Source organism: Canis lupus, chromosome 24 (assembly GCF_048164855.1).
Source record: "Canis lupus baileyi chromosome 24, mCanLup2.hap1, whole genome shotgun sequence".
NCBI lineage: Eukaryota > Metazoa > Chordata > Mammalia > Carnivora > Canidae > Canis > Canis lupus.
In genome coordinates this window covers 6157463-6178507 of record NC_132861.1, presented here as the reverse complement: position 1 = coordinate 6178507, position 21045 = coordinate 6157463, and the positions used below count along the sequence as shown (strand labels likewise).

Below are 21045 nucleotides of genomic sequence, written 5' to 3'. Positions count from 1 at the left end.
TCTGCTCCCAACTCCAGCCCCAGGCAACCACTAATCTACTATCTAACTTTATACATTTGCCTCTTCTGGAAAACAGATACTATTTTTAAGGACCTCCTTTGGCCTAGATCTCTAACTAAACATTTCACATATATTATCTCACTTAGTCCTATGATAACCTACAGTAAATACAAGATATTATTATTTGCCCAACACTATAGATGATGAACATGAGGCTGAAAGGGTAACTAATGTGTCCATTGAGACACAATAGTCTCAATTATTTGGGGCCACAAAATAACCTGCTTGTATTTGAGGATCTCCAATAGATAATTAATACAATATAAGGAATTTATAGAATTCTATCAATCCAAACCAAGCAAAGAGAGTGAATGGTACTCAGTCAGGGTTTAACTGTATCACCACCTGCCATAACCCAAATCAGCCCTCCAGGCCTGACAGCAAAGGACAATGGCTCTGGCTGACTCACACCTGAGATATGGAAATAGAGCTTGCACTTGTCCTTAGCACCTATTTTAAAAATAAGGACTTTGCTACTTCTGACCTCAAAAACTCACACATCACTGATGACCTAATGCAACACACACCCATGAAATAGGCCCGTGGACCATAATAGACAGATATGCACCTGAATTACTATGCCTAAAATAGCTTATAAAATCATAGTCAAAAATCCATATGAGCTAAGTTAAGAAATTATTTCTATAAAAACTACAATATATGTTGTACACCAATATAGAAAAAGGTTGGTTAAAGTTTCCAGGTTATTTTTTTAATTGGGAAAGCCATTTGATTGTGGTACATGCACTATAATTCATACCACTTCCAACCGGAATATTAGAAAGTGTAGATCATACACAATCGAATATCAGTATCATACTTCCACAATGACCTACAAAGATGAACAGCTGGCTTCCTTTCATGAGAGCCCAACATTAAATTTAAGAAAGAAGACTGTACAGCTTATTTGGTGTCTTGTAACTGCAGCAATAGATTCTCTTTTGTTGAATAAGTCATTGACATCAAGTGATTGATGAGACACAGAGATGAGAACTTAGATGCTGTGAAACACCACACAATTGTCAGTTTCCATAAGCACCTATACCTAAGTGTAACTGCCAGGCTAAGGAAAGTCAGGAAAATCCTTCGGAATCCTTCAGGCTGAAAATAAAGATGGAGGCCTAACTTGAACAAGTACTAAGATTCCCACTGCCTGTCACTGCCAAGAATGAAGTCACTCGGTAACAGACTCACAGCTCCTTATGCTTTGTGCAGCAAAGGCTGCTCCTTAGCAACCCATGTCGACAATTGAGTTTCCACGGAAACCAGAAAGCTCAATTTATAAAACTAGGAAACAAAGCAACTGTAAAGGCAATATTAGACACAGAAGGTAACTCTATTCTTATCATTGCTGCTGAGTTCCTACCAGTGGAATGGCACAAATATTTTATTTTTAAATCTTTAAGGGAAAAAAGATCAATTTATACCACATTACTCCCATCCACTGATTCTTTCTGAAAAAGGGTGGGAAATACATTTTTAGAATTCAAATGAGAATTAGCATTAAAAATTTGTGTTTTAAAAAAGCAGATGGTTTTTGAAGGTAAAGAATATCTTTAGAATCTCTGCAAAATATAAATTCCTTCCAGATCACAAGCAGAATTCTACTAAAGACTTCATTCCTGTATAAAACAAGGAGATATACTGTCAGGTTTGTTTCCATTACTTCTTGTACACAACTACTATGGCTTTCTGAATAACACATTTTTCTCATGCAGGGAGTAGTATATGGGAGCACAGAATGAGAGGAAATATGAGTGAGGATGAAACCAATAAACATAGGCATTATTTATAAGCTACATCTGACTATTCTGGGAAATCAAGCATATGTCACATGTCACCAACTGCCATATAACTTAGAGCTCCCAAAAAAAAAAAAATAGCTCCCAAACAATTTTATAAAGGCAAATGAATGAACCATTTTCATGAAAAATTTCTCTCTATTGTCTGCCTCTTAAGATAGACCAGCCCTTCTTTATTGCAAAGGCTTGAGTTATTTAACCTGTGAGCCTCAAATTCTCAGACATAAAATGTGGATGGAATTAATAAGAATTAAATGAAATTGGATGAATAATAGCCGAAGCACAGTATAGGCACTTAATAAATGCCAGTGCTGGCTTACTGACTTGACCGACCTTCTTTCAATATATTTTGTATTTTTTTACCGCTATCACATTTTTAATCCGTAAGACTACTTTCTTTTTCTTGAGGAAATAGAATGAATAGAACTTGCTGCATGGAAAAACAAAGTGTTTAACAGGGAGAAAATTATGTTTTGAAATTTATGCAAAGAAATGCTGACTGGCAGTGTGCCTGGGTGGCTCAGTCAGTTTACTGTCTGCCTTCGGCTCAGGTCCTAATCTTAGGGTCCTGAGATCAGCCCCACGTCAGGCTCCTGGCTCAGCGGGGAGTCTGCTTCTCCCTCTCCCTCTGCCCCTTCCCCTGACTTGTGCTCTCTCCTTCTCTGTCTCAAAGATTTTTAAATTTTTTTTAAAAAATGGTGACTGACATAGGGTTACCAATTCAGTATCGTAAAGGATGTCAGATTTCTGTAGTCTGATTGATATAGGTGGAGCTGACACTAGTATTTGTGAGCACATTCACAATAGTCACGTACCTTATTTTTGTATATCATCTTTACTTCCCTAGTCTTCCTTATTGAATGGAACCAGTGCCTGAAAACTGCAGATGGCTCAACTTTCAAAAACAATCTGAGAATTAATGCAAGTAGCCATTTGCTAAGTTCCTGAAAAGCTCTGATTGCACTTGACTTCTCCTTCCATTTCTGCTATTGTGTGCCATTCTTATCATATAGTTCTGAGAATTCTTCCTCCACATAGTTTAACAGAAGAATTTTTCAAACCTGATTCTCCCTGGCAAATATAAAAAGACCCTGGTTCTTGTATCAGTACCGAAATTACATTAATTCAATGATTTGCTGATTCCTTGTCATCCGCACAGTACCACTACAGATGCAAGGACAGGAGAAAGACATAAGAGTATAGGTTTAAATTAAGAAGAGACTTAGGGACATCTCTGACCCAATGGGTAAATTACGTCCTTTCAGCCCTGTTGACTAGTATTCTGCTTCTCCAGCTACTGCATGCACACTTTCCTAACAATAGGAAATTCCTGATTCCAACAGCAGCTCTGGTGGTTAGAAATTCAGATTGTACCTGCCACCCTATACTTCACCTGGGTAACATCTATGCATCAGTTTCAGCTCTACCGTTCAAAGCAACATGCTCTAAATTGTCTCCATCTTTCTACATGATGCTCTCTCAGATGTCTGAAGATGAGGTCATCCAGTCCAAGAAAGAATGGACTGGGGCACCTGGGTGGCTTAGTCTTAAAATCCAACTTTTGATTTCAGCTCAGATCATGATCTCAGGGTGGTGAGATGGAGCCCTGCAGCAGGCTCCATGCAAGTGAAGCCTGTTTGGGATTCTCTCTGACCCTCTCCCTCTCTAAAAAATAAATAAATAAAAATTAAAAAAAAAAAAAGAATGAACCAACAGTTAGACTATAGTTCCTTCTTTCACATCTTCCTAAGAAATCTCAAACAAATCATTTAACCCTTCTAACTTTACCTTCCTTGCCTATAAAACAGTTATAATAATCCTCCTATTGAGGGATACAAAGAAGGGGAAAAGAGAAAGTGGGGAAAGAGAAAAAGCAAATAGAGTAGTAGAGAAAGTGGTGCCATTTACTGAACACTTGATACCAGGCTTTCTCCAAGTGCTGAGTGCTTCTCAACTATACTCACTATGTTCTGTCCCATTTTACAGTGAATACATGTAGACTTGCCTAGAGTCACACTGCTATTAACTCTTAATCACTATGCTTTATGACCTTTCTGTATCTCACGTTCTTTGTTCCCCAAATTGTAACATATTGAGTACACATAATTATTTTCCAGACAAGTGATCCCAATTCACCAATTACTTCCTATGTAATTTGGATTTCAAGAATTTTCGGCAATCTACTCGCCCCCCAGTGGATGCACACTGGCTTGCCAACATCCCCTGGAAGTGGATCACTGAGACATAACTGTGTATGTACTAAGAGGGAATGATTAATTACCAACCACTCTGCTAGTGCTGGAGAAAGCAGGAGTGAATAGACAGTTCTTGTCCTCAGGCAACTGAAAGTCTGTTAGAGTGAAAGACATGTAAGTAGGAAGAAATAATATTTTTAAAAATGCTATATTAAAACCATGAAGAAGGCATAATGGAAGAAAGTAGAAGAAGAACCAGAAGCAGTCAGCACTGTAAACACAGACTCAACACTTGGAAGAATGCAGTGAGACAGTCAACCCCCTAGGGCCACACACTCTGCTGCATATGTCCCCTCTGGATTTGCCTTAGCAAGTCATAATACATGGTTGACCCATTCTGGTTAACAAAATTCATGTCATTTCCCCATAAATTAATGCCAAGCTATTGCCCTGACCAATACTTATATAACTGGTATTGAGGACATAAATGGAGAGCTTGCGGTATCATGAACATTAATATGATTTTTTTGTGACCCATCATTTTTGTAGATCATAATCATCTGATTCTTTCACTAACCCATACCTTAGTAATATAAGTACTGTGGACTGAATGTCTGCTTCCCCAAAATTCATATGTTGAAGCCCTAATTCCCATTGTGGTGGTACTTGGAGGTGGAGCCTTTGGGAGACAATTAGGTTTAGAGGAAATCATGAGGGTAAAGTTCCATGCTGGGATTAGTACATTATAGGAAGAGAAAGAGAGCCTGGAGCATCCTTTCTGCCATACAGTGAGACGGTGAACATCTACAGGACAAGAAGGCCTTCACCAGACACGAAATCCGCTGGCTCCTTGATCTTGCACTTTCCAGCCTCTAGAAGTAGGAGAATAAATGTCTGTTGTTTCAGCCACCTACTTGATGGTATTTTGTTATAGCAGTCCTAACTGACTAAGAAAATAAGCCTACCAATTATGTCTTCTTTAGCACACAGGCCAAAATGTGTTAAAAGCATCTAAACAATGTTTACAGGACTGAGGCTTGCTGTTGCAACTGAACCCCCTCCAAGCTGGCAATGTTTGCACTAGTTGGCTCAAGTTCTTTTTTTTTTTTTAATCTTATTCTTTTTTTTAAATTTTTATTTATTTATGATAGTCTCACAGAGAGAGAGAGAGAGAGGCAGAGACACAGGCAGAGGGAGAAGCAGGCCCCATGCACTGGGAGCCCGACGTGGGACTCGATCCCGGGTCTCCAGGATCGCGCCCTGGGCCAAAGGCAGGCGCTAAACCGCTGCGCCACCCAGGGATCCCCCTGGCTCAAGTTCTTAAAGGGTAGAAATCCTCCTACTAGTTTTTCATGTCAGCCTTAAGAAAACCATGGTATTTTATCAAATTATTATTAAAAGTGATGTACAAGTTGAATATACTAAAACTTTTGCAGGGTGTTTGGAGAGATGAGCTGTGCATAAATGAATTATCTGAGTAGTGGAGTGAGTGGATATAAAACACCACAAACTACAAGCAAAGCGCTGATGGAAACACAAAGTCAGGTTAGTTTTTGGTAGAGTTCTCAAATAGCCTTATTTTTTTTTTAAAGGTTGACTGATTTGAGAGAGAGAGAGTGCACAAGTGTGAGCAGGGAGAGGGGCAAAAGAAGAGGGAGAAGGAAAGAAGCAGACTCTCCATTAAGCATGGAGCCCAACATGGGGCTTGATCTCAAGACCGTGAGATCATGACTTGGGCCAAATCAAGAGTTGGACGCGTAAGCAGCTGAGCCACCTAGGCGCCCTCGAATGTCCTTATTTTATATAGACTTAAATATTTTGACATAAAACATTAATAAGGTTGTCAATTTATGCGTACAAGAAAAATCAGGCTTAAATTTTATGACTCTGCCATTTTACTGGGTCTTCAAGAATGCATCCCTCTATAAATGGTGACTCATCACTTAGGGAGGGCTGTTTGGAGAAGATAAAACTGCAGGGCATGATGGACACTGATTCTGAGAAAAAGGAGCACTTCCGTTCAGTGAGAGAAAGTAAACAAAAAGCAGGATACGGCAACCAAACACATGACATTGAAGGGTGTATGTGTCTTGCTGGAGCAGAGGAGTCCAGGTGCCCCATTGCTAGAGCTAAGGCCACGTGTGGGCGGTTGTGATGTTACCGCCACTGTGGGCTCCCAACAGTTCCTTAATGTAGAAAAGCACCACAGAGGCTGATGTGGCAGCTCAAGACTAAAATCACTGATCATGATAATGGAAATGAAAAGAAACTTGTACATGAAAGGCTGAGAAATTGAGAAAAGAGAAAAGGAGACATTACAACAATCCAAAGTTTTGTGGACAGTAGTACTTAGCACCAACAACAAGAGGAATATTGTTTCTTGAAACAAGGAAAATGAATTGCCATAATTTTAAATGCATTATTTCAAGCATTAAAAAAAGGTTCCATCTATAGCTGGAGTTACACAAAAGGAAAGCAAGAGATCATTAATGAGGGATGGGGGTGGGTGAAATGGGTCAAGGAGGTCAAAAGGTACAAACTTCCAGTTATAAAATAAATCAGTCCTGGGAATGTAATGTACACCATGATGACTACTGTCAACAATACTGTATTATACATTTGAAAGGTGCTAATGGAGTAAACGTTAAAAGTTCTCATCACAAGAATAACAATTATAACAATATGTGGTGATGGATGTTAACAAGACTTATTATGGTCATCATTTCACAATATATCCATTTGTCAAATTATTATGTTGTACACCTAAAACTAATACAATGTTATATCAATTATATCTCAATAGTAGGAAGCTTACTATTTAAAGGAAGATTAGAATGAATGCTTTTGTAAAATAAGTAATCACTGATTTTCCTTATGACCTCATCTGGATTTCCAGATATTGAAATTATATAAAATAGGGCACAAGTTTAAGTAGCTTTGTTTTTTGTTTTTGCTTTTTTTTAAGTAGCTCTGAAGAAAGGAGTCAGTTAAAATAGAACTTCTTATTGGATTCTAAAACTAAAAATAAGCCTACAGTTATCAGTAGAATGAATGACTATCTTAGCTTTTTCAGGTGTAAGATGCTTGTGGCAAGCTCTGACTTGCAATCTTACTCTTTGGTGAATAAAATATCTTTCTTCTTTTTATGAATATCAATTCTTAATCATTTAAATGAGTCACACATCTCTAGTAGGTTGCTTATCTGGTACTATTCCATGTCATCTGGTGCACATTTGTTAATGGACCTATTGACAAAAATTTCCCTTTTACTCATTCAAAGGATATGGTCCAAAATTAGTTTAGTGAGATCTGGTGCCAAAAAACAAGAGAGAGTGCATTAAAAGCTACTGATTTGTGATATTCCACATGAAAATAATATAGTCACACTTTATTCAATGTTTGGGGGGCCCGGATCATTTGGGAACTCTGAGTTTTTCAGATTTTAGAAAAAGAGTACAGTACACATATCACACATCACTTGTCCCTGCCAGTGGCATCTGAAGCAGTTTCCTATGATCAGCATATTAATAAGTCTGCAGTGAGATGTATATACATCCACACTGGATGGGAGAAATAGGACCACAAAATAGCCTCACAACTGGGGTCAAGTTTTGCCAACAGATAAGTAATGACAAAATTCCTGTTTCCACAGTTTTGGGGGATTGACTAGCAGAAAAGGGATCATGGGCCTGTATTTCACGTGACTGAGAGTTAATGAAGAAGGAAGAAGGAAAAGGAAGACCAGGACTAACTAGCCTGTGGGGGATAACTAGTGGTAGGGTGGAGAGACAGAAAGGAAAGCAAACAGATCAAAGGAACAACATAAAAACCAAGAGAATATGGCATCGATGAAGATCAAAGCAGGAAGATCAAGATGGAAATGTCAAAAATCAAACAAATGTTAACAAATTAACATTTGTTAATGTCAAAAATCAAAATCTGGAAATTAGGAATGAAACAAGAAGCTTCTAGTCCACCTTGGATTCTCCTACCTGGATCTAGGAAATTATAAGGAAATAGTCATCAAGATCAATAACATTTTAAAACCGATGTGTCCGTTTCCTCTAGTAGTCTAAAATTCAACTACAGTTGACCCTTGAGCAATGTGAGGGTTAGGGGCACTGACCCCTCACAGAGTCAAAAAAATCTTCATATAACTTTTGACTCCCCCAAAACTTAACTATACTTAGTCTACAGTCGACCAAAAGCCTTACTGATTATATAAACTACCAATTAGCACATATTTTGTATATGTATTGTATATTGTATTCTTACAATAAGGTAAGCTAGAGAAAAGAGTATGTTATTAAGAAAATCATAAGGAAGAAAAAACACAGCGTTGTACAATATTTATCAATACTTTATATTGCCTGATTACAAGATGAGTCACCTGTCAGTACCTACATCAATATTGTCTTATATGATATGCTATAGACATATATATTACTAGCATTGGTCATCAAAAACTGAAAAGATAATATGAAAAAAATTTGTATTTATTTACAGGTATAACAATTTGTGCCCTGATAGTGAAGAAGCAAGACTATGTTTGCTTATGATAGCCTTGTGTTATCAATATGATTGCCTCATGGTAGCCTAACCTATACACTAATGAATTGTTATAAAATTTTTTTTAATTTTTATTTATTTATGATAGTCACACAGAGAGAGAGAGAGAGAGAGAGGCAGAGACATAGGCAGAGGGAGAAGCAGGCTCCATGCACCGGAAGCCCGACGTGGGATTCGATCCCAGGTCTCCAGGATCGCGCCCTGGGCCAAAGGCAGGCGCCAAACCACTGCGCCACCCAGGGATCCCTGTTATAAAATTTTTATGGCATACAGTATTATAGTCAAATTCACAATATAGTTGTAAACATTGTTACATTTTTTCAAAAACCACTTACCTGTGAAGATAGGTTGATACGCAGTCTCTCCAGTTAGGAGAGAGGCATACCGTATGGTAATGTAGCAAAATTTTGAAACAGTAAGAAAACTAATACATTATTAGTTTATATTAAATATCACTCACCTTATATGATTAAATATCATTCACATGTGTAATGATAGGCTGTCTACTTCCATACAAGTCTTGCACACAATGTTCTACATGATGAATACTTAGGCAATGATGATGATGATGATGACACAAAAATGTCTCATTTTTGTCTCAAGAAACACAGTTATTAGATGTTTGCATGAAAACACACACATCCACAACAGAGAAGTTTATTAACTGTACAGCATGATGATTATTATTAAGTAGAAAGGATCATCATAAAGGTCTTCATCTTTGTCATCGTCATGTTAATAGGCCCATTGTTAGTAGGCTGAGGAGGAAGAGGAAGAGGAAGAGCTAGTCTTGCTGTCTTGGGAGGCAGAGGTGGGAAAGTGGAGGCAGAAGGGGAGGCGGGGGGCGGGCAGGCACACTCAATGTAACTTTATGGAAATATGCCATAATTTCTCTCTGACTTACTTGATTTTTCTGAGAATGTTTCTATGTGGTACCAATCCATCTTCTGCCGCTGACTTCCGTTTCAGTGTCTATATCATAGAAGGGTCTATGTCATAAAAGAAGTTGAAAACGGTCTTCAGTCATCAGAACCCTTCTGCCAGATTGCTCTAATGTCAATTTGTTTTTTGGCTCTGCTCCTTCTGCGTCTTCTTCTTCATCGTCTGGCATTGGTTCATCTCCATCAAGTGTGGCCTTCTGTTCATCCCTCTGATGTGATGTCTATTAGCATTTGAATTTCTTCAAGATATCTTGAAACCCTTCACCCCTCCCCCATCTTTGCTGCTATATCCACAATCTCTTTCATGATTTCCTTGATTGGCTCTGTCATAAATCCTGCAAAGTCCTGCACAACATCCGGACACAGTTCTCCCTAGCAGGAATTTATTGTTTCAGGCTTGATGGCTCTCACAGCTTTTTCTATAACAACCATGGCGTCCTCAATGGTGTAATCTTCCCAGACTTTCATGAAGTTCTGTCTGCTGCGTTCTTTCTGTTCCACAGTGCTGACAATCCTTTCCACAGAGCACAGTGTGTAATGAGCCTTAAAGGTCGTTAGACCCCCTGACCTACAGGCTGGATTAGAGACACTATGTTTGGGGGCAAGTAGACCACTTTGATGACACCCGCAAGTGTTAAACTTACGGAGTTCTGTGGGGTCAGGGGCATTGTCCAATATCAAAGGAACTACAAAAGGCAGTTCCTTACTGGCAGAGTATTTCCTGACTTCAGGGACAAAGCATCAATGGAACCAATCTAGAAAGAGTTCCTGTTGTCCAGGCTCTCTCATTGTACAACCAAAAGACTGGCAGCTGGTGTTTATCTTTTCCCTTCAAGGCTGAGGCGCTAGAAGCTTTGTAAGTAAGAGCAGTGATGATCATAAACCTGACTGCACTGGCACAAAACACTAGAGCTAGCCTGTCCCTTCTGGACTCAAATCCTGGTGCTTGCTTCTTTTTATTTACTAATAAGTACCATTTGTGGCATTTTTTTCCAGAATAAGAGACTTTCATTCACATTAAAAACTGTTCAGGCAGACATCCTTTCTCTTCACTGATTTTCTTAACAATGTCTGGGAACTCTTCTGTTGCTCTTGGTCTGAAGAAGCCGCCTCTCTCATTGTCTTGACATCTTTTAAGCCAAACTTCTTTCTAAAATGACCAAACCATCCTTTGGTAGGATTAGATTCTTCAGCTTTACATCCTTCACTTCCTTCTGCTTTAAGTTTTCATATAATGACTTTACTTTGTCTTAAATCATATGAGAGTTCATTGATACGTCTTTCTTATACTAATCCTGTGGGTACCCATATAAAAGCTGCATTTTTCGATACAAGATAAAAAAGTATTTCCCAAAAAGCGCAAGATTTCAGCACCAGCTGGCATAGCCACAGGGAGGAGTTTACAAATTTCCTTTTCTTTTCTTACAACAAGCAGAGATTGTGAACACTGGCAAACATCCTACAAAGTACAGGGCAGTCCCCTGAAACAAAGACTTACCTGGCCCAAAATGTCCATAGTGCAGCATCAAGAAATTCTGCTTTAAATTCACAGACTTTTGATAGAAGCTTTGTATCACTTATGTCACAAAATAATTATCTCAATGCATATAAAAATTCAGTGTAACATTAATGAAATGGTTAAAATGAAAGCAACTTTTAATGGAAAAACAGAATTAAATAATTGTTAACATAATGAAATCAACACTTAATATGACTCAAATATATTTTCCTTCAAATTATTCCTTTTTTCTTAACACCTCATGAATATAGTTAATATCTTAAAGCCTTACAGAAACAATGTGAATTTTGAAAACACAATCATTACTCAGTGCTTTATTAAATAACTTTTTGGCCAGATTATAAAAAGATCAAATGGAGCAGAAAAATTTTGAAGTCACATATTAAAAAGAAAATTAAGTATGCTGAAATCTACTTAAGAAGACCACCGATAGTTCAAAAGTATACACGGCTAATGGGTGGCTTTGAAATGCAAATTTTCCTAGTTCCAATTTAAAAGTCACATGCAGAAAATGTGGCCTTAAAAAGTAGGACCTCACTTCACAGAAATGGCATTCTTGGCAAGTTTCATTGTTCTAGAATTCTAACCTATACATGGGTAGAAAGCACCTGTTCCCATTCCCACTACACAAGAACACAGAGGTCTTACAGTGTACAAAGGATAGCATCAAACTATTGCTTGAATATGCTTTCACTTCTTCCAGGAAAAATAACACTCATTCAACTTAAACCGAAAGGTTGTAGAAATTAAGCAGAAGGATGCCTGGGTGACTCAGGTTGAGCATCTGCCTTCAGCTCAGGTCAAGATCCCAGGGTACCAGGATTGAGTCCAGCATCGGGGTCCTTGCAGGGAGCCTGCTTCTCCCTCTGCCGATGTCTCTGCCTGTCTCTGTGTTTCTCATTAATAAATGAATGGAATTTTTTTAAAAAAGAAATTAAGCAGAGACTGACTTTGACAGGCATTCCTCAGAGAAAACTTGGTTTTCCTTTAACATTCCATTTGCTCCAATCATCTGGAGTAAGGAACAACAATGTTATCCAATCAAAATGATTTAAAGAGAACTGCTAGCATCCGACCAACAGCAGGTACTGGATAAGCATTAGCTAATGAGGGTGAAGAAGCTTCAATCTGCCCTCTGTAGATAATCTTATCTCCAGCATTGCTATTTTAGCACTCATTAAGATATGTCATTTGTCAATTAAATTCTCTGAAAAGTGCATAGAGACAAGCCATGTTCCCCAGACTCCCTGCATCAAGAAATCCTGATGGTGTCATCAAGTGCCCCCTCTCCTAGAACATCAGCTGAACAATTACAGTTCTTAGTTAGACCACTTTAAGAGAGTATAGTTTTCAAACCTCACTGTAATGGAAGTTGGCAGAAGCACTAAAGTTACTAAAATATTTTCATATGAAAAGAGTCAAATCCATGCACTGGACAGGATAAAAACCTGAGCCAGATGAACCCCAGCTACCCATCTAGCATTTTTTCTTCAGCATCTCTTACTTTGCTTCCTTGCTCCCATTTGGACAGGAGAGAATACAAGTAGATGGCCACAGTTAGACAACAGTTGCCTTAGAAACCCAACTCTTCATGAGTCAAAGTTATAGGGAATGGGCTCTGACCACAAAATTTGTTTCTTTAAAAATCTTTTGAGCATAAGAATATCTATAATCTCAGTTGAATTCCCCAACCACCTGTTCAGTGTTCAACAATGTACCCACACATTCCAAACTGGTATCTAGAAAGATTTTATGGAAGGCTAGTTGAAAGAATGAACAATCCATTCTTCAGTTGGCCATAAGGAAGCATCTTATTTAAGAAGGAAAAGGCTAGGTTATTGTAACAGACCAAGATGGTGGACGTTCTACCCCTAAATGGTCTCTGTCAGAGCCTTTAAGTGACCTCAAAGGGTAAGAACATTATCTAAAATATACTGAAAAATTCTAGTGTGCTCTTCAAGTGTCCATGAAGTCTCTGCAAGTTTTCTCCCATCTTATGATTAAATACTCTGCTGGGCCCCTTGTCAGTTCAACTCCAGTCCCTAGCCTGACATATCAGCTTATGGAATAGAGAGGCACTTACTATCTGTGATGATAATGAAAACTTAAATGGCTATAATAAAATGTCTATTGCCTATATTACCAATTAACAACCATGCAGTAATTAAAACATAAGTACTACAACTTCAGAAATGAGACTCAACAAGACTGAACATGGAACAGATTCTAAGAAACAGACAACTGTGTTATTCACATTCTAGCCAATCTGCAATATCACCATGTAACAAGTAGATGATCGACAAAACTCCTCTAGGAATAGTATTTTCCCTTGTGTCTTCTCATTCCTTTTCCCCCCGATTCAACAAATATTTATGAAGCACCCACTATGTGCCATCCACTATGGTATTTAGTATCCTGGCTTTTTAACCCTACTCTTGGTCTTTTAAAGAGAGAGATGGGAAACTTGTTTCTTTAAGATGCTTTATACATTCTATTAAGCACAGGATTAGTGAGATATATTCGTTGCCTCCTAGTCAACAGACTCATTTCCTCCTAGATTTCTCTAAATTTCTTTGTTGTTATTTTTGTACCTAATTAGAATGTGCTAGAAAAGCACAGAGACAGGTCAAATTGAGACTCTTCTTTCTCAAGCAACTGTTTTTATCAAAAGGAAAACTAAATTTGTCTCTTGACATTAAAAATAGATTAAGGTAAACAGACACTTGGGAATGGACTGTCACAAAATAAAAGTCAAATAATTCCTGAGGCTTTCAAAAATTTATGCATAAATGTTGGTAAGCATTGATGAGTGATTTTCCCTGGCAGAATGAAAAGTATGAGGGAAAAAACTACACACAAGAATCACCAGATAGTAGCTAGGAACATCTTCTTCCATCTCCTTTCCTCCCTTACAGTTCATGATTCTTGGATTTAAAAATTGGACTCCAAAGGACAACAGCTGGTTGTTTGATTTTTTCAAATAGCTGATATACATCACTGAGATCACACAGGAATCAAATCTTGCAGGAATATTTTTAAAATTCTTATATATAGTCTGCTGAAAGAAATGGTTAAAAAGAATAGGCAAGAAAACAACTTGAGGTTCTGGAAGTCTTATTAAGAATCACTAAGCTGACAGCATAGAGGTGGGAGGAATTTACAAAGACTGGGGATAAAAGCCCAGATCTGGAAATAGTTACTCTATTTCAAGATTTGTCCTACAGAACTCTACTTTACAAGAAGTTAATTACACTTGTGAGAGACAATCACTCTGCGATTATCTATGCTTCCACTAAATCCCTATTAGAACAAGGGATCTGTGTGTCAGATTAAGAAAAATGTAAACCAAACAAGGTGTAAAAACTGATGTGAAAGCAATAAGCCAATGCAAGTCTTTACTACTATTGGTTATATGGCATCTAGTTTAATTTTTTAAAAAACTACTCTTAAGAAAAAAAAAACTACTCTTAGGATAGATCTACATATACCACTTTCCCATCAAAAATCAAATCAAATTACCATTCTATTCTCAAAAAAAGTCATGAGATTCTATAAATCAAGGTAAGACTTGACTACCTTGATATACCACCTGTCAAGGAAAACAAATGTCTTCTTATCACCTTAATGTCAAAGAGAAATTACTAATAACTGATGTTTTCTTTAAGTATCCACTTTTAGATAGACTTAGATACTATAAATATGCCTGGGGGCCCCCAAAGCAACACTTGTTACCAATATTTTAAAATGGTGATTTTTAACCTCAAAACTATGTATACAAAGTATACTGATTTCTCTCCCTAGGAAAAGTCTGAAACAAAAGCCTCTGTGCTCTAAATGTTGCTTTTGGAGATCTTTACCTTTTATCTTTATACTTAAAATACATGTATTTTATGAACAAATCAAATGATGCAAAACAAATGAATTCTTTATAGACTTCAGTGCACTTTCTCAGAGGTAACATCTTTTCCATTTGTTGTGGTTTCTGAACCTCATTCCATATGGATATACATCCTAGGGTTTTTTATTATAATTATGAAGGAAATCATATTGTACATATTCTGCAAACTGCTTTAGTAAAGGTAAAAATTACTAATGGGAAACAAAGGTTAGACACTGCTCTGTACCACCATTCCCAGAGGTAAGTGTCCATCTATAATTATCTGTCAAGCTTCAACTATGAAATTCCCGTGACTGCTCATGTTTGCCACAATTCACCCTCCTGCCGCCCATCAGAAATGGACACTGCACCCTGTTGTCTAACTGGGGGGACGTCTCCCAATATCCCTAATATAATCAAGTGAAATGACAGTTGGGATAAACCAAGAAAGCTACAGTCTGCCATTAAGCACAGTAAGCAGGGCATCGCGGGTGGCTCAGTGGTTTAGCACTGCCTTCAGCCCAGGGCCTGATCCTGGAGACCTTGGATCGAGTCCCGCGTCCGGCTCCCCGCAGGGAGCCTGCTTCTCCCTCTCCTTCACCCTCTGCCTCTCTCTGTGTGTGTCTCTCATGAATAAATATATAAAATATTTTTAAAAAAAATTAGCACAGTAAGCTGGCTAGCTGCTACAGAAGCCCTTGGAAAGGGCAAACCAAAAATGAGACGGACACAATGTGCTTCCCACAAGCGCTTGGCGCTAACTCCTGAAGCTGCCCCCTCATTCTTTCTTTGGATGCCTATCCTCTTGGTGCTTTGGCAATGCTGAATAGACAGGAACCCAAAATAGAAATGTTTCATCTGCACGTTACTGACTTTTCAGTTAGTTACCCAGTAGTAAGATACTTTTGTGAAGAAATACTTAAAAAAAAAAAAATCTCTACACAAACCAAATCTGTGGCACTCGGGACAAGGGCAGACACTTTCAATAAGAAATTACTATGATCACTCTACATTAGGTAGAAAACTCTCATCCTTCACCAGCTACAACTAGATCCCCTAGCTGTGGGTTTGTTTTGTTTTCGTTCCTCATTCAACTCAACAGTCAGATGTTTACCCATCTGACATCACTGTTTGTCAGTTATTAGCATTATTTAATTAGCTTCTTCAACAGACCAAGTCAGCTCAGGAGCTGTTTCTATGACTTAAAACATTACTTGCACTGGCCCTCTGGAGTTCACCTCCATACAGCCCAAGATCCCCTGAGTTCCAGGACACCTCGGGTGTTGGGACAAAGCACAGGGGAGACAGAATCCATCCCCAGACAAGTCTGCACAAAAAGATTTCAATGCTTCACACTTCAGCTGGAAATAAACTGTTTTCTGGACAGCTTTTAAAACACTGTAAAGTGATAGAGACTTTTTGCATATCTGCCCAAATGGGATTGCAAAGTTTGCAACAAAGTAGGGCATGTATCGGGAAGCCTGGGTGGCTCAGTGGTGGAGCGTCTGCCTTGAGCTCAGGGAGTGGTTCTGGGGTCTCGGGATTGAGTCCCACATCGGTCTCCCTGCAGGGACCCTGCTTCTCCCTCTGCCTATGTCTCTGCCTCTCTATGTCTCTCATGAATAAATAAATTAAATATTAAAAAAAATAGGGCACTGATCTTCCAGCACAGGTGCTGCCACACAGAAGATAAGCTCTTGTAAGGGGTCCCGTGATTTCTTCACCCATTTTTGCAATTAACAGTGTTAGCTAATGGTGTTAGGTAATAATTCGGTAATCGATTTCTGAGCATCCCCCAGAGGCAAGCATTCATGGGCACAGAAGCACGAGAAGACCCATCCTCTGACTGTAAGAAATCTGTAGCCTAATGACAGATACAGATGTGTAAAAATGTGTCTGGAAGACCAGGCCATGTGGACTGCCAGCACCCAAGAGACGCTCCGTGGATATGGATGCCTCTGTTCCACTGAGAAGCCTTCTGGAGGCTGACATTTGCTCCTCTCTTGTCCTGACTCTCTTTCAACAGGAGAAGGGCTTGGCTGGGGTAGGCAGGCTGAAGTGGATACTTAATATTAGCACATCAGTGTCCACACCCAGGACACTGTAGACACACCCTTCTCCCAGGGCCTGAACAGGGCCAAGGACAAAGCTCCCCCGGAGAATAAGGAGAAAGCAATGAAGGTGGTTAGAGATCAGACAGCAAGAGACACAACCTGTGGTTTTTTGTTTTTAGCAAAACTTTTAGGGTTGCCCTTGGGCAGGACCAGGATGTCAGTGCATATAGGATGCTTTGGCTGGGTCTGAATTTTTTTTTTAATGTGATGCAGGAAAATGATAAAGTTAGGTGTTTCTTCAGAATTAAAGGTTCAAATTCACCTTTGGAGATCAATCACTGACGTCTGGTGGAAAACACTTGAAGGGCCTGTGGCTGTGCAAAAGTAAAGCCAATGTTCCATCCTGGAAGAGGGTTTGAGACTGGAAGGAGTGAGCAGCCCTCACAGCAACTAAAGGTTGTCAGTTGAGGCATGGCTCTGCACACAGCACTTGCTTTTAGGGAAATTTCCTTCTAATTGGCAGGAGAGGGTCTGCAAGCAGGGGCCCCGCATCCCAGGATGAATGGGCAGACAGACGGAGGGCACTCCCACTTTGGGCAGGTGAGCAGGTGCTCCCGCCAGGCCAGTCAGGAACTTGGCTCCGGACTCCAGGCGCACTCCCATGGAAGGTCCCATTTGAAGGCTTTCCCCACACCTTTCTTTCATGTAGAAAGCTTCCAGAAAGCTTTGTTAAATACTAATTTGGCCTCAGCTCTGCTGTGGGGAATGAAAGGACAGGCTCTTTTCCACACTGGGGAAGAAGTGAGACAGGGCAGAGAACCACAACCTGGGAAAGCAGGTGGTGAAATGGTGAACTGCGCCCTGTACGAGAGCAGGGCAGCAGGGGGCACAGGTGGTGTCTGAGGCGGGGAGAGAAAGCCAGGGGGTCTGCACGTTGTAGGAGGGTTCCCAGGGGTACCTGGATGGAAATTCTCCAGGGAGTGGAATCTTAACACTAGCGCCAGGAAAATATCTGCATCTCTTGACAAACCCAACTACTTTATTCTGTGGCTAATAAGCCCCATGACAACCACATTTCCATTTGTGTCTTTGCTCTTAACAACTGGAGGATGCGAACTCTTTTAGATCAGCTTTCTAGTGCAACCATTTCCTCAGCACATTATTATATTCCTTCTCAATTCTAATCTCTATTCCCATGTTCATATGGATTTTACATTCTTATGAATACTTTTAAAGAAACAGATGAAATACCAATAACCAATAAAAGAAATAAAATTTTTAGTCTTTATGTTTGAAAAATGTTCTCAATTTACTTATCACCATTAGTGCAAAAAGTCTGAAATCAGTTTAAATGGCTTTTACCAGAATCATTAATATGAATTAGAGTAGATTTTACAGATTTTTTTCTAATACAATCTTCAATAGGCCTCTTGTCTAGTCCACTTCAAATCACTCCTCCTCTTCGTAATCTCATATTATTTATGAATCAAGATGTAAACTCCTCCCTACTTGACTGAAAAAACCCACATTATAAATAGTCGGGTGACCCAAGAGAAACAGGCCCAATTTCCCGGGACCATTGACCTGGTAGCCTCGGATAGAAACACAGGCCTTTCCCCAGCATTCGTGGTACAGCTGATATAACTCTAATTACTATTGGAAAAAGAATCATGTTCCAAGTCAGTCTGTATATGTTTCTTCCCTGTGCAACACTCTCCAATTATTCCATTCCCTTGCGACCTTCTCCACAGGACTGCCTTCCAACAGGAGCGCCAGGCTGTCCGTTTGCAAAATGTTCCTTTTTGCTTCAAGTTTCCCATCACCCACCTCTTCCGACAGCAATTCTCTGGCAAAGGCACCTTTTTTCTTTTTTTCTTTTCTTTTCTTTTCTTTCTTTTCTTTCTTTTTCTCTTTACAAAGAAACCTATAACTGGCAGTTCTGGTCACTTGGTTTCTCTGACTCCCTTTCTGTTTCTGAGGCATTGGTTCTTGCCGCACACCAATAACACCTAACACGATTTGTGTTTTTTTTCTCTCCTACAGTTAAAATATGAAACAAGACAAAATCTTATTTCCTCTGGTACAAGACTACTCCAACAATAGCTATTGGGAAAGGCTGATGACACTTTGCTCACCACTTATCAACATGAAAGAACGAAAGCTTTTTACTCTACTGCTGATTAATCATTACTGCGGTCAAACTGGAGAGGATTAACAAATTTTAGTAATCCAGAATGTGTTTTTTTCAATTACCATAGTCCCCAAATGTGCCACATGCATTGTGAGAATGAACATCATATTGACAACCTACTGCTATAAAAAAAAAATGTATGTACTTTATCTTGATAAACTGTGATGCCCTACAATGTACTACTATAAGGCAGTGTTGACTTCAGAATGGGCTGACATAACAGTTGTAGGTTTACCAATGTGGGAAAGAAAGGCATTCAGCCTTTATTGGTCTGGGGAAGGACAGAGACAAAAAGGAAAATACTTCTCTTTGGGTCTGGACATTCAGGGCTTTCTGGACGAAAATTTTCACAGCTGGAGACGTTGGACCTATCCCCGATGAGGCTGCTCATTGTCTATTTACAGAGATGTCTAAAGGCACTGGAGGAGCTTGTCTTAAGAGAGGAGTCACCAAGAAAACCAGGGTTGGGGGCGCATCTCAGGAAGTGGGATTGGGGCTCCACAGACAATTGGGGTTAGAAATTGTGAGCTTTCTGAGAACTGGGACTTAGGGTGTGCATGAAGAAATGGCAAGAGATGGGAGAAGCACCCCCCCCTTGAAGGAGGAGCCATATCTTACTCATCTTTGCATCCATCATGACTGGCACATAACGAACGTCTTCTTACGTGACAGCTGCCTCATCTTCCACTTTTATTTTTTTTAATTTTTTAAAAGATTTTATGTATTTATTCATGAGAGACACACAGAGAGAGGAACAGACACAGGCAGAGGGAGAAGCAGGCTCCATGCAGGGAGCCTGACGTGGGACTCGATCCCAAGGTCTCCAGGATCACACCCTGGGCTGAAGGCAGCGCTAAACCACTGAGCCACCTGGGCTGCCCTCATCTTCCACTTTTAATGTACATTTGGCCATAAAAATGGAAAATGCCAACAGCCCAAACTTCAGAGAAACATCTGTTTGCTTCTCTTATGTTTACAAAGTTAAACTAGAAAACTTCTTTAGTTGCAACATACCCCAGGTACAAATATATGTAAAACATGAATTGAGGCACATAAAGAAAACAGCCACCTTTCCTATTGTGATATGTTCCATATGATGAAGCAGTCAACGTAGACATTAAGAAAGTTGCCACGTCTTATTAACCCGGATCCCCATTCCCATTCTCACCACTACCTATCCATTCCTCCCTGCACCACTATCACTTTCCACCTATTTATTTATCTTCCTATTTCCTGTACTTAATATCAACCCTCCCCAAATCCAATACATCCATCATCATTCTGGGCCAATCCCCTTGCTTTCTTACCCCAGGCCTTTACCATATGCTGTTCCTTTTGCCTAGAATGTCCTCTATCTGTGCTTCTTGCCAATATTCTGCAGACTTTATTTTGCTTAATTACTTGGCAGCATGTGACACTGTTGACTATACACAATTCCAAACCTGCTTCATTTTTCCCACTGGAAGGCAAGAGTATGTAAGAGTTTTGTCTTTTAGATTATCTTGTAGCTGTGTTACATTGAATGTATAACAAACCCATCTGAAGCTCAGTTTCCTCATCTGTAAATGAGAAAAAAATATAACTTACCTCATAAGATTAGTGTGAAATTTAATTTAGCAATGCATGTAACAGTCCCTAGCACACAGCAAATTGCTGAATATGTGTCAGCAGTTCTTATGCATATTCTATTATTTAACTTTTATTTTTTTTAAATATTTTATTTATTTATTCATGAGAGACACAGAGAGAGAGAAAGGCAGAGACAGGCAGAGAGAGAAGCAGGCTCCATGCAGGGAGCCTGACGTGGGACTTGATCCTGGGTCTCCAGGATCACACC

At 39.3% G+C, this 21045-nt stretch overlaps 1 protein-coding gene and 2 long non-coding RNA genes across 12 annotated transcripts in view; 1 reads left to right on the top strand and 2 right to left on the bottom strand.

Annotated features, from left to right (window-relative positions):
• LOC140616645 (uncharacterized) overlaps positions 1–11027 on the bottom strand; it is an 85303-nt gene extending 74276 nt beyond the window's left edge. Inside the window, exons 1-2 of the long non-coding RNA XR_012017061.1 lie at positions 9531–11027; positions 9087–9384 (exon numbers count right to left, since the gene is read on the bottom strand). This is a non-coding gene — a long non-coding RNA (uncharacterized lncRNA). The remainder of the gene's footprint in view (positions 1–9086; positions 9385–9530) is intronic.
• DCLK1 (doublecortin like kinase 1) overlaps positions 1–21045 on the bottom strand; it is a 341630-nt gene that overhangs the window by 276907 nt on the left and 43678 nt on the right. The gene's annotated exons all lie outside the window — the stretch shown is intronic.
• On the top strand, positions 1283–19371 carry LOC140616646 (uncharacterized). Of its 2 annotated transcripts, none has more exons than XR_012017063.1 (3): positions 1283–1390; positions 5494–5602; positions 19061–19371. It is a non-coding gene; the product is annotated as an uncharacterized lncRNA (long non-coding RNA). The 2 variants fall into 2 exon arrangements; XR_012017062.1 differs by lacking the exon at positions 1283–1390 and adding an exon at positions 1401–1711.